Below are 12,698 nucleotides of genomic sequence, written 5' to 3' on the forward strand. Positions count from 1 at the left end.
TCCTCCTTGATCAGTACCAAGGTGTCCAACCGTAGCACCTCACTGTTCTGGCGCCATTTTGTCCTGACCTGGAGCTCCGAGACGTATTCTTTGCTCCATCTGCTCCAGAAATGCTGGCGCAATTGCTCAATGCGTTGGTAACGGGTGAGGTGATTAAATTCACGATCTCTGATGTCCTTGACCGGCAATGAGGTCAAAGGACGCCCAATAAGGAAATGCCCCGGAGTGAGCGGCAGCAGGTCTTGCGGGTCCGACGACATGGGAGTAAGCGGCCGAGAGTTCAAAATCGCTTCGATCTGGACCAGCACAGTGTTAAGTAACTCATACGTTAAATTACATTCTCCCAGCACTCTTTTTAAATGAAATTTGGTCGACTTTACACCAGCTTCCCAAAGACCTCCTGAATGTGGAGAATATGCCGGAATGAAATGAAAGTTAATTTTTTCGTGAGCTGCAGCCTCAGCCAGTGAATTGCAGTTGCTTTTCAAGAATTTTGATAGCTCATTGTATGCACCTACAAATGATGTACCGTTATCAGAATAAATGTCGGTTGGCAAACCCCTACGAGACACAAAACGACGCAATGCTGACAAGTAACTGTCACTGGTTAAGTCACCAACCAACTCTAGATGCACTGCTTTGGTGGTGAAACATACAAAAATGGCTATATATACCTTCACAAGTCTACATCCACGACCCTGGCGACTGGCAGAAGTCAGAGGGCCCGCATAATCGACACCAACACTCTCAAATGGCATATTTGGGATAAGACGTGACGCTGGTAAGTTTCCCATCAATGGCGCTACAATCTGGCCTTTCATACGAACACATTTAAGGCATTTTTGGAAACATGCTTTCGCTAAGTTGGTCCCACCGATGGGCCAGTATTCATCTTTAACAGAGAATAATAATAATTGCGGACCTGCGTGCTTTAACCTCTTGTGCTCAGATTCAAACAATAATTTCGTGAATCGGTGTTTAGCATGAATCACAATCGGATGCTTTTTCTCAAATGGAAAATTAGAGTTATCAATTCTACCTCCTACGCGCATTATTTTATTCTCATCCAAGAATACGTTAAGTTTAAGCAAAGGGCTTTTTTTTGGAATACAGTGATTGCTCAACAACAGATTATATTCTGAGAATGATTCCGCTTGAGAGACTCTAATTACTATGTTTAATGCGGTTCTCAGCTCGTTATCAGTTAGATAAATTGTTGAAACAATTTGCTTTCTACACAGACTCGCAAAGCGCACAATATAAGAGACTGTTCGAATAAGCCGTGATAGATTAGAGAACCGGGAAAAATCAATGAAACCGTCACCGTTTTCATCTCCCCGATTGTTCGTAACATTCGCGTGAAGTACAACTTCAGACCGAGTTTCAGGTAGTACCTCCACTACTACTGGACTTACCGGCCATTGCGCCTTATCCTGTTTCAAAAAGGTAGGACCAGACCACCATATATCTAGAGATCTAAGAAGACTGGCAGGTACCCCACGAGAAATGTGGTCAGCAGGGTTTTCATGTGTCGGCACATGTCGCCATGTACAGTTCCCCGTCTTTTCTAATATCTCCGCTACACGGTTGCGAACAAAAGGTTGTAACTTACTAGGTAACATCCGCAACCATCCTAGTACAATTGTGGAATCTGTCCAAAACGTAATACTCTTGAAACTAATTCTTAGCGAGTCTACTACCTTTTCATACAATCTAACTCCAGCTAGTGCACCGGAAAGTTCAAGCCTCGGAATTGTCGTGGGTTTAATGGGAGCCACGCGGCTCTTGGCTAATAGTAGCCTAACCAACACGTCCCCTTTTCCATTGATGCTCCGCAAATATAAGCAAGCGCCATACGCCCGCTCGGATGCATCAGTGAAAATATGACATTCGACTTCCTCGTATGACTCACATAACAGTAACCGTGGAATGCGAATATCATTGAGAGAAGGTAAGTCGTGGGCAATATCCTCCCAAAGCTTGCTGATCTCAGGAGTTAACTTCTGATCCCATGAAAGTTTCTGTAGCCATAAAGTTTGTAACAACATCTTCATGAGAATGACACAAGGAGCCAGCACACCAGTGGGGTCGAATATTTGCGCCACTATTGATAGCAAATCCCGTTTAGTGTCGCCGACAAGCGAGCATTTACCAACCGGGAAGCACAATTCATCAGACCCTGGCTGCCAGCTGAGTCCCAAGGTTTTACTGGGTTCAGTGCCAATATTTAAATCTAATTGAGATGAATCGGAGTCAAGCATAAGTTGGGGTTCATTTGATTTCCACTTTCTCAAATTCATACCAGCCTCAGCTAGGGTAGAAGTAACCTTACTTTTAATGGAAAGCACCTGTTGCAAATCATCCCCGCCTGTGAGCAGATCATCGACGTAAAAGTCGTGAATAATGATCTCGCGAACGACTTCATCCTCACACTCAAGACCGAGCTGTTTTAAACACCGTGTTGCCAAAAAGGGTGCACTGGCAGTCCCGTATGTAACCGTGTTCAACTCAAAGACCTTCAAAGGTTTAGATGGATCATCCCGCCACAGAATCCGCTGCAAATACCTATCATCAGGATGAATTACTATTTGCCTATACATTTTCTCTACATCCCCTGAGATAATGTACTTGTGTTGCCTGAATCGAAGCAGTATAGACAAAAGGTCGTCCTGTACAGTGGGCCCTACCATCTGAATATTATTCAGAGATACCCCAGAGCTAGTGGGAGCGCTAGCATTGAAAACTACTCTCAATCGTGTAGTCGCACTCTCCCTTAAAATTCCATGATGAGGTATGTGGTATGCCTTCTGTTCTAATCTAGACTCTTTGCACTCAGTCATGTGATTCAGTGACTCGTATTCTGCCATAAACTCCCTGTACATGTCTCTGAAATTTGGACGTAAATCGATTTTACGCTCTAGTGATAAAAAAACACTGCTTAGCACGATTAAACGAATTCCCTAGAATACTAGGATCCTCCTTCAACGGCAACCTTACGCAGAATTGCCCATTTGCCAGCCTACTGACAGTTTCGGTGAAGTGTTTCTCACACGACTTCTCCTCAGAAGAATAATAAGAGTCTTTAGGACAGACCTCTTCAAGCTTCCAAAACCGTGTAAGTTGAGTTTGAACCTCATCATTAATCAAGTCGGCACTTGTGTTAGAAATGACATTCATAAAATTACATTGAATGGCATGCGACGAAGTCAATGCGTGACCGCTGATTATTGGCCCTGCAACTATGTACCCCAATTTAGTCTCACATAGCACCGTTCGTTCATCCCCTAACTCAATTTTGTGTGACCCCAACAACTCCCAAAATAGATCACCACCAATCAAAATATCAATTTCAGATGGGGTGTGAAAGTTAGGATCAGCCAAGCACAAATCGGACGGGATATTTAACCGCGATATATCGTGAGAGTCGATCTGATGATAAGGTGTGGGGTCAGTTATAGATGGTAGCACCGAGCATACTAGACGAGTGGAATAGGTATCATCCAACGACTTAATTGGCACTCGACATATTTTACCTACAGGCGTTTTCAACTTATTTACCCCTACAATCGATCTATCTACTTGATCAGTGTGTAAATTTAATTGACGACACATCTTTTCAGTCATAATAGATGTCGCGCTGCAATTATCTAACACTGCTTTTACGATATGCTCGCGATTATCATGCCCATAGACTTTAATTAGTGCAGTTGCTAGTAGCACAACCTTTTGCTCAGATGCGCACGATTGAGATGTTGCCGTGCTCATGCTAGCTGATAGCGAAGGAACGGTTACGCTCCCCGCCATTGGCGCCGGTGGCGCCACCTGTGCCGGTGCAGTACTAGTAGTTGCCTGCGTTCCGGGTCGTTCGCACGAACTTGATCCTGTTTTGAGGTTATGCTCCGCGGTATGAACAAGCGAGTTATGTTTGCGCTTACATAACTTACACCCTGCCTTCTTGCACTGGTTTGCATAGTGACCGCCGCGGAAACAGTTGAAACATATTTTATAAGTCGGCAATAAGTTAAGCCGCTCGGCATTACTTAAGGCCAGAAACTGAGCGCAGTTATTTAAATTGTGTTCACCATTACACTTCGGACACGGTTTAGACGACGACGACGAGGTGACACAGTGGTTGGCGGGTTGTGTAGAAAGCAAAGTCCTATGTTTCGACGCGATTTTAGCCGGCTGACTCGATTGACCGGCGCCTGAGGCGCTCGATAACTCCAAAGTTTCAATCAAGTCTGCACGATTACGCATAAAAGTGATAAAATTATCAAAGGAAATAGGCACACTTTTATCTAAGCTTCCTTTGTGCTCCTCCCACTCACGAAATGTCGTAGCGTCTAATTTTTTGCTAACGATGTGAATAAGAAGCGTGTCCCAATGCTTGACAGGCTCGCCTAAGGATTCTAAGCATCTTAGGTTTTTATTTACTTGATCCATAAGTCGTTTTAACTGCCCGGACGACTCCTTTGTGATCGGCTCAACGTTAAACAGCGCTGATACATGATTTTGCAGTAGTAACCTTTTGTTATCGTACCGCTCACAGAGGAGTGTCCACGCTACCTCGTAATTGGTGTCAGAAAACTCAATAGAGTTAATAACCAAGGCCGCAGATCCTTCCAACGATGCTCTTAAATAATGGAATTTATTGATGTTATCGATATCATCGTTAGAATGAATCAGACTTGTGAAAGTATCTCTGAAACCTAGCCAATTCTCGTATGAGCCCTGAAATTTCGGTAACTGAATAGTTGGCAACTTAACCAGTTTACGATTCGCACCACTTCGCGACCCACGATTACTACATGACTCCAACTCGTCACGTTTTTTATTGAAATTGTTGAGTATATCCTGGGCCCGCGAGAGTACCGAAAAGTAGTTATTTTGGAACTCATCTCGCTCTGTCATATGGGCATCTAAACTTTCACTGTTGCACTCTAACTGTGTCTGTACATCATCATAAAGTCCATACAATGCTTCAATCTTACCTATACGCAACTGCAATTGACTAGCTTCAGCTTGAGTTAATGACGACTCCTTCACTTTGCCTAGGTATGTAGTAAATAAGGTGAGTTGACCTTTGTAACTGCCTCTTTTGCGAACTAAATCCTTTTCGTCAACCATTTTTGGGAAGCTGGTGTAAGTAGACCTTGAATTTAAACAATCAATGAATATATGTAAGCACGTTTAGGTACATAAATACAACAACCAAAATAATACAATATTAACAATACAATATTCACTAACCTGGAGTTTACTATAAATCCTACCTATAAATACTACCTTACTAAAGAGTGCTGGCCCTAATAATAAATCCTAACACACTCAACACTGGCGGATTCCGACGTCCTGGTGATTTTCTTCAACAGAGCTTCGGCAGTCTTCGTGATATCCCCAGTGTTAAATTGGTATTTTATAGGTATTTCCCTTCAGTCCTTCAATAGATTCTGGTTCCTTTATTTACACCCGGTTCGTGTGGACCATGTTTACGGGTCTAACGGGTTTATAGTAGTGAAAAACTCCAATTTATAAAATAATAGGTTTAATCTTACGGTAAATGAATATATAATATTTGACACGGAAAAAAAAACAAAAGACGATACGCTAACTTTTTATAGGTAAAAATTATAAGCTGCCAGTCTCTGCGGAGGTTCAATTCAGCTTTCTTGCGAACAATGGTATTATGGTACTAACAATATTGTATGGAATTTTTATATTCTGAAATAAAGATATTTTTTTTTTATTTTTTTTTTTATATAACTGAGTAAGTACAAGTTTTTCTTAAGTAACGAGAGTAGTACGAACGAGTACTTGTAAATCTCCGTCTATTATCTTGCGAAACATTAAACAGTAAAACCTCTAAAAATGGAATTTTATGCAAGCAATACTTATAATTTCATGAGGCTTTTTCGACATAACATACCTCCCTAATAATCTTACACAAAATGACCCCAGAAAACTCAAATATTTATTATAGAGTTTATCGTAATGAGACCAGACAATATGTATACTTTTCCAAGCCTACACTCAACATCTCTTATAGCAGAAATTATAAACAACACTACTAAAATCTGAATTACTGTAGACATTTTTTGCTCCTTTAATAGATGCTCCTTTAATAACTGATTGGAAAAGGAAATCTATTTTTCACCTCAGAAGCTCGAACAAGGGTACTTTGCTTCTTAAAAACAGTGAGCAAAATGCGATTTTGCTCACTGAGTCATTTTGTCTCACTCAGTGAGCAAAATCGCATTTTGCAAATGACATTCAAGTGACCTTTATAGTCAAATGTCATTTCAACATGCGGGGTCTAATACAAGTTCGATACTTGGGTTCTATTATCTCTGTCCCTCTAGGTATGTTCTCACTGCTTATGGTGAAAAATTTTGTGTACTACACGAGATCAAAGTTATTTACATCTCGTGCGCTTTTGAATCCCTTACTACGCTCAAGATTCTAAATTAGATTCACTCGCTACGCTCGTGAATCTATTATAGAATCTTTCGCTTGCACGGGACTCAAAATAAGCACTCGAAGAAATATCAAACTTTGATCTCTTGTTGTACAAATAACTATTTCCAAGTACTTAAGTATATTAACTATTGGTACCTAATTAGTTGAAAATGGAACGTGAACCAAACATTCGAATGTTACATCTATAAATTTCCCATATGTAACCTCCTAATAAACGCCACTTGCACCATTCTACTTACCCGGGGTTAACCGGTTAAACCTTGAGTTACCATGGTTACCAATACAATTCGACACTGGGTTAACGGTTTAAACGCTTAAATCACGGGTTAGTGGGATGGTGCAAGTGGACCTAAGACCCTGTGTACAAATTTTTAAACAAGTGCTTCTGGGTCTCAGGATTCAAGATGATAATATAAATCATAATCAGAATCATTTTATTCGTATAATAATCTATTTATCGAGGTGTGACTGTAGCTACCTTTGAACAATAACGCGTCCCCGCCAGATTTCTAAAGAGATATTCTAAACAAATAATTAACATATCAATACATTCCGAACTACACAATATTAGCGGCAAGCAGATTTGTCTCACTAAGAAAAACTGAGCGACATTGTGGGCCTTATTCTTTGTGTGTTAATAACTAGTTTGGTATGTCATGAGTTAATGATAAGATTACAATGCCAGTTATGAGATTTTCCGCTTTCAAATGGACTAATATCAAATCAGTGAAAATCAAGATGTCAAGGTTTTGTATGTATGTATGTATAAGTAAATAAACAAGTACCTAGCATATAGGAGTATTTTTTTCGTGACAAATTACATTTTGACAGCAGATACTTAACCCCTCATATGCTTAGACACGGATTCGTGCGTGTGAATTTAAATCTATTGTTTTAAATGTCAAGGTCACTTTTTCAATTACAAATTTTCCCGGCACATACAAGGGGATAATTATGGTACATTTAACAATCAGTCAATGAACAATGTGGGATATCTCACTAATCTGTCAACCGACACAGTGTCCCATCGTGCCCAGCAGGAAAGCATTTATTTTTAACTATGGTGAGTAAACTAGAGGATTAGTGCATTCCGCTCAGTCCGCGAGCGGCGCGCGCGCTGGCAGTATCCTGACGCCTTAGTCCCAGTTTAAGAAAAAAAAGTAGCCAGTAATCGCGTGTACTTTACTTATTGAAAATACTGGCCAGTGATAGTCGCGTGTGTCGTGCCTTTACAAGGCTTATAAAGGTTGGATTCATGTCCGTATGCCTTTACTTAGTTGAGAAAAATATTGGCCAGTTGTGGAAACTTTTGTGAATTTGGATTTCGAATGTGACGGTTTGTGTTGTTTTGTGTTTATGGATACTACTGTGCATTGGATGTATTTAGGTATGTATGTTTTGTCATTGTTTTTTGCCTTTGTTGGTATTACTGGGGTATTTGGTTATTGTATAATAGTTGTAATGTAAGTAATTGCCGGTGATAGGTTAGGGTTAGACGATATCACATAAGTCTACTATGTACAAGATTGATTGTCTAATATCAAGAGTACTTAGGTAAAAGTAAATCAAGGAAATACTCGGAAAAAGTAAAATAACAAAAAAGATAACAAGTTTTTTTTTTGTTATCTGAAAGGCCGGCAACGCACTTGCAACCCCTCTGGTCTTGTAGGTGTCCATGAGCGCGGTAATTGCTTATCATAAGGCGATTACTCTGACTCTTTGCCTCCTAAATCATAAAAAAGTTTATATGCAAAGATTATTTTATTCCAGGTCAAATTAATCCATATTTCTACGATTTACGTACTAACCTAACCTTTATTTAAGAAAATATTAGGTATATAAAACATGCGAGTGCTACATTTTTATTAGAATTATAACAAATCTTACGCTTCATTCAAATATGTAATCCTCTTAACTTAATGTGTGTAGCCACTTAATGTAACTTAACGTAACTGGATTAGTAATAAGTACTAAAGTGTAAAAAATATTTTTTGCACCACATTAGCTCGTGGCTCTCTTTACGAGTATAAATATTTTAAAAACTGATGAGACTGTATTTAATCCATATCTAAGTATATTTTTTTTGTTCTTATTTACTGAAATTGGGTTTGCAAGACTATAGACATCATTTTGATGTCACAATGTAAAGTGTCATTCTATGGAACTTGCTAACTATGTAAACAAAAGTCACTAGTAAATTCATCATTTTTGACAGTTTCAATATGGCGGTTTGTTTACATAGTTAGCAAGTTCCATAGAATGACACTTTAAGTTTGAATTGGCATCTATAATCAATGCGTACGCGTATGCGTTACAAGGACGCAGGCGACGCGATTCGCGAACGCAAGGTCTAATAGCCCGTAATGACGCGGTCTCACGCATAGGGGACTACCTGGCTAAATTCGATGCTTCCTCTCGTGTTTTTGCTTTCCAGTTGCGAACGTATTGTAGATTTTGTGACAAAGTACAGATAAGCTTAGGAATAAATTAAAAGTGGGAAAATTCACTGTCTTGTTGGGTGGAGTGGGACCCACGACCACTGGATCACTAGTACAGTGCCCTACCATCGGAGCTACCGAGACCGTACCCAATACAGCGAATAATTCCACCATATATGAGCCACATCTACCGTCTTACACCTCTTAAAAAACGGCTACCTGAGTTCCAAATCATATCGGAAATCCTCCAATAACGATGCACTATCCCATACTAAATTAACACGCAGATGTTTCTGCTTGATACAAAATTAGTTTAAAGTACATACTACTCAAATCATCATCATCATCTCCTAGCCGTTTTCGGCCGCAGCGACTGCTTTCTGCCTCTGAGAGTGTCGCTGGTCTGGTGCGCTCTCATGTATCTCATGATGTAGCCAATCTTTGCAGAAAATGTGCGGCCACACTCGCTGCAGGTTAGCAGGTGATGGCTATAGGTGGTCTGGCCTTTAGCTCGTCACGCTTAGCGTCGAGTTCTCAAATATTGTCTGCAAGTAGAGGTATCCTGCAAAAGGGGTCCCTTTGTTTCCCATAAAGTTTTAAGTCATAATGTATTGTTTGTCATATTATCGATAGTCATAAAACTGAAACCGTTAACTTTTCAGGATTTTCGTAAGGCTATGCTGTAGATAGGTTAGGTTAGGTTAGGTTAGGGTTGTTTTATGGCAATCCTGAAAAGTTACGCGTTTCTGAGAAAAACCAATTAATTATGACTAACGAAAATTCGGACAAACAATACATTATGACTTAAAACTATTTGGGAAACAATAGAGACCCCTGCAAAAATGTCTTGCGCTGTGTGCAACAATATCTTGCTCTTGGCAGCATTACTGCAGAGCGACATTACTGCGGACTGCAATACTGCTGCAAATGTCAAAATCCAAGTTGCTTTGTCGATGCTGCAAATTTTGTCACAAATCGATCTAATTGATCTAAAGTGTTACGTGTCCTATCATGTAAACAAACATGACGTCAAAGTATTATTCCAACCAAGTATACGATTCATAGACAATCTAGACATCTTTTTGAGTTGATCCGTTCGTTGTTGCGATTATTGATGAAAACTCATTAGAAATGATATTTTTCAGTGGTTATTTTATTTTGTTGATTTCAATACTTTGTTAGTTTCTTTGAAGTATACAACAACATTTAAAGTGATGATTATTGTGTAATTCCAGAGAAAAGTGTTATAATGTCTTCGAAAAGTGTTTGTTTACAATTTTACATGATAGGACAAGTAATAATGAATACCTACACTTTATCTAGATGTAGTATTGATAGGTGTAATACACTAGATCGACATTCATACTGCATCCTCTACTAAGCGTTTAACATATCTGAACTGTGTGTCACTGAGTGGGTGTGTATATTAAATGAGCACTAGCATATGACCGTGTTACTGTATTACACCGATCCATTGCGGCCTTGACATTGCAGTAGAAACTTACTGCTGTTTATTGGAATATTACCAAAAATCATTGTCCATACTCTGTCTGTATTTCCTAGTTATATGTAGTTGCAAGAAGTTAATTTCAGTTGCTTAATTACTCGCGAGATGTCGTTCTTTGATGGGTGAAAAATCCAAGTTCGCGGTGTTAAGATTATTTCGGCAAACATGACCTCGGCTGGTACTTAGTAAAGACGCCATGAATATTCGGCAACTATTCGGTATTCAGCCTATTCGGCCACTTTGCAGAATATTCGGTATTCGGCCGAATGTTGCCTACTATTCGGCCGAATACCGAATATCTGTTGCACCTACCTAAAAAGAAAATTTACATAATAAAAATAACCAAAAACTAGGTATATTAATTAATATGTAGGTATATTTGTAAAGTTGTTAAATACAAAGACCCTTGTTTGAGTATTTGTTGATTACAAAATATATTTTTTATCATGGGTCTGATTTGATTGACTCTAACTGCATTCATAAATTCTGTTCAACAAAAAATATACCTATATTAGCAAACGTTGTGCTTTGTTGGCGATCAGTATTCACAATCATTGTGACTCAAAATGTTTGCATGTCATGCCGATTATTCGGTGGCCGAATATTACGCGCTTCCGCCAATGCAGGTGCCGAATATTCGGTATTCGGCCAAAATCACTATTCGGGGCATCTCTAGTACTTAGTGCTTATTGTTAAGATTTTATAACAGTTGTAGGTACCTTTATTCGATTCATTCGATTTACATTATTGTATGGACCACGCTATGGACAGTTCAGGTGGTAAAATTGAGGATTTTTTTTTATTAAAGCAAAGTTTTGACTTAGGTACTCAGAGATTAAACAATGTATGAATAAGTGAGGTAAGAGAAAAATAACAATATCCCGGCGCACCCCTAACCGAATGATGGATGTTCTTTATTAATCCAATACAATATTTATCCCGTTGTCATTGGAGACAATTACCGCCTGCTGTGTTATGAGCATTGTAATTAATGTTTGTTCTTTCTGCGGGTCGATTATGGGGTTTTTATGGTGTGGTGGTATGTAAATTATTATGGCGGTTAACCAAATTAAATCAATGAGATAAAATTGTGATGAAGGATTTTATAAAGCAGACAAAAGCTACCATGAAATCTCCTCATAAGCAATTTAATGTATCAGGTACTTAGATTAGATTAGATATATTTATTTCTTAAAGAAAAAGACACAGTATTTTACACAAAATTATAAACCAAAGGCTTCCACTAAAAGATCGTCAACTTAACATTAGAACAGAATGAAAGAAAAATAATATAAAATAAATAAATAAAACAATGTTACAAAAAAAAAGAACGAAGAAGAATTTGTGTGATAACCCTTACTGAAACATAAGGCTTGGTCGTATTGAAAAAAGGGGTATTGGTTGTTGGAACACAATTAATTTCCACAAACATACACAATGTTAACAACGTAAAGGCTTGCTTCAGTATTGCAGCCGGCAGCATAACTGCAGACTCCATTACTGCTGCAAGCTGCAGATGTCAATAGGTATCGCTGTTGTGGAGCGGATTTTTGACATTTGCCTATTATTCTCTCCCGTCCCGTCGTAATACGGCCGTCTGGACGCCCTAGGTACCGCTGGAGAGACGAAGTGCTGAAAGACCTTACCTACTTAATGAACTCGGTGCCGTCGACTACATAGAAACGGATTTGGAAAGAGTAGCATGGCGGTCTTTGGTGTCGGAGGCCAAGATCCACTTCGGGTCATTGCGCCACAGTAGTAGTAGTAGTAGTAATACTGCTGCTGATGTATTCTGAAGGTCTAAACCTGAACGGTACCTTTACAAACACGCCTTTTAAAACCATTTTAATAACTCCCACACCCCAAAAATGCCATAAACTCGTTAAACGTAATTTTCATCTCAATTTCCTATGAATTATAAAACAGCATTTAGCTCACAGGAAGCTAACCGTATTTATCTAATTGAGTTTAACCGTTTCCTGTGTTCATTTTATGGCTCTTCATTTAGTCTGTTTTAGTTTTATTTTAGTTCCGGTTTTAGGAGCTGATGGTTGTTATAATTTTCCATTTGCCTATAGTCTGTATCTTTAGGTAAGTATTTAAATACAAGTAAATAAACAAGTTGTACATTTTCGATTAGTACATACATTTATTGGTTAACCAACCAAATACAACACCGCCTGGATCAATCACTGAACGACCTGACTTTAACCTACATTATTTGATCATGTACCTAATGTTTTCATCTACCCTCAACTTGCTTAAGGAGTCATTTG

The 12,698-nt window shown here is 39.1% G+C and overlaps 1 protein-coding gene and 1 long non-coding RNA gene across 4 annotated transcripts in view; both read left to right on the plus strand.

Moving 5' to 3' along the window:
* Window positions 1-12,698, plus strand: part of LOC134799169 (uncharacterized) — a 238,318-nt gene that overhangs the window by 22,174 nt on the left and 203,446 nt on the right. The gene's annotated exons all lie outside the window — the stretch shown is intronic.
* Window positions 7,704-12,698, plus strand: part of LOC134799093 (nephrin-like) — a 139,284-nt gene continuing 134,289 nt past the window's right edge. For all 3 annotated transcript variants that reach the window (XM_063771479.1, XM_063771483.1, XM_063771484.1), the window contains exon 1: window positions 7,704-7,864. The gene's annotated coding sequence lies outside the window, so the exon portion shown is untranslated. The remainder of the gene's footprint in view (window positions 7,865-12,698) is intronic.

This window comes from Cydia splendana, chromosome 18 (assembly GCF_910591565.1).
Source record: "Cydia splendana chromosome 18, ilCydSple1.2, whole genome shotgun sequence".
In the NCBI taxonomy this organism is placed as follows: domain Eukaryota; kingdom Metazoa; phylum Arthropoda; class Insecta; order Lepidoptera; family Tortricidae; genus Cydia; species Cydia splendana.